This window comes from Salminus brasiliensis, chromosome 16, assembly GCF_030463535.1.
Source record: "Salminus brasiliensis chromosome 16, fSalBra1.hap2, whole genome shotgun sequence".
NCBI lineage: Eukaryota > Metazoa > Chordata > Actinopteri > Characiformes > Bryconidae > Salminus > Salminus brasiliensis.
The window spans coordinates 27,947,243-27,949,281 of NC_132893.1; positions in this window are offsets into that span (position 1 = coordinate 27,947,243).

Consider the following 2,039-nt stretch of genomic DNA (forward strand, 5'->3'; position numbering starts at 1 on the left):
TACTACAAGCAGAGTGGTGCAGCGGAAGCGTGCTGGGCCCATAACCCAGAGGTCGATGGATCGAAACCATCCTCTGCTAGATATTGTATCTTTTTCGGGACCATTGTGTTGGACATGACATTTTTTCTTCAAAACTTTACTTCAATTTCACATCTGCCTTAGAATTGCAAACTCCAACAATTCTCGTTATTTTATGCTGCCACATTGTGGATCTAGCAGAGAGGCAGTTAATTAAAACACTTGATTTTGGGTATGTAGTGTTCTGAAATCCACTTTTTCCCGGCCAGCCCAAATGGCCTAATGGATAAGGCACTGGCCTCCTAAGCTAGGGATTGTGGGTTCGAGTCCCATCTGGGTTGTACTCCAAGCAGAGTGGCGCAACGGAAGCGTGCTGGTCCCATAACCCAGAGGTCGATGGATGGAAACCATCCTCTGCTAGGCATTGTATCTTTTTCGAGACCATTGTGTTGGACATGACATTTTTTCTTCAAAACTTTACTTCAATTTCACATCTGCCTAAGAATTGCAAACTCCAACAATTCTCGTTATTTTATGCTGCCACAATGTGGATCTAGCAGAGTGGCAGTTAATTAAAACACTTGATTTTGGGTATGTAGTGTTCTGAAATCCTCCTTTTCCTGGCCAGACCCAATGGCCTAATGGATAAGGCACTGGCCTCCTAAGCCAGGGATTGTGGGTCGGAGTCCCATTTGCGGTGTACTCCAAGCAGAGTGGCGCAGCGGAAGCGTGCTGGGCCCATAACCCAGAGGTCGATGGATCGAAACCATCCTCTGCTAGACGTTGTCTCTTTTTCGAGACCATTGTGTTGGACATGACATTTTTTCTTCAAAACTTTACTTCAATTTCACATCTGCCTCAGAATTGCAAACTCCAACAATTCTCGTTATTTTATGCTGCCACAATGTGGATCTAGCAGAGTGGCAGTTAATTAAAACACTTGATTTTGGGTATGTAGTGTTCTGAAAACCACTTTTACCTGGCCAGCACCAGTGGCCTAATGGATAAGGCACTGGCCTCCTAAGCCAGGGATTGTGGGTTGGAGTCCCATCTGGGGTGTACTACAAGCAGAGTGGCGCAGAGGAAGCGTGCTGGGCCCATAACCCAGAGGTCGATGGATCGAAACCATCCTCTGCTATACATTGTATATTTTTCGAGACCATTGTGTTGGACATGACATTTTTTCTTCAAAACTTTACTTCAATTTCACATCTGCCTTAGAATTGCAAACTCCAACAATTCTCGTTATTTTATGCTGCCACAATGTGGATCTAGCAGAGTGGCAGTTAATTAAAACACTTGATTTTGGGTATGTAGTGTTCTGAAATCCACTTTTTCTTGGCCAGCCCAAATGGCCTAATGGATAAGGCACTGGCCTCCTAAGCCAGGGATTGTGGGTTAGAGTCCCATCTGGGTTGTAATCCAAGCAGAGTGGCGCAGCGGAAGCGTGCTGGGCCCATAACCCAGAGGTCGATGGATCGAAATCATCCTCTGCTAGACATTGTCTCTTTTTCGAGACCATTGTGTTGGACATGACATTTTTTCTTCAAAACTTGACTTCAATTTCACATCTGCCTCAGCATTGCAAGCTCCTACAATTCTGGATATTTGATGCTGCCACAATGTGGATCTAGCAGAGAGGCAGTTAATTAAAACACTTGATTTTGGGTATGTAGTGTTCTGAATTCCACTTTTTCCTGGCCAGCCCAAATGGCCTAATGGATAAGGCACTGGCCTCCTAAGCTAGGGATTGTGGGTTCGAGTCCCATGTGGGTTGTACTCCAAGCAGAGTGGCGCAACGGAAGCGTGCTGGGCCCATAACCCAGAGGTAGATGGATGGAAACCATCCTCTGCTAGACATTGTATCTTTTTCGAGACCATTGTGTTGGACATGACATTTTTTCTTCAAAACTTTACTTCAATTTCACATCTGCCTAAGAATTGCAAACTCCAACAATTCTCGTTATTTTATGCTGCCACAATGTGGATCTAGCAGAGTGGCAGTTAATTAAAACACTTGA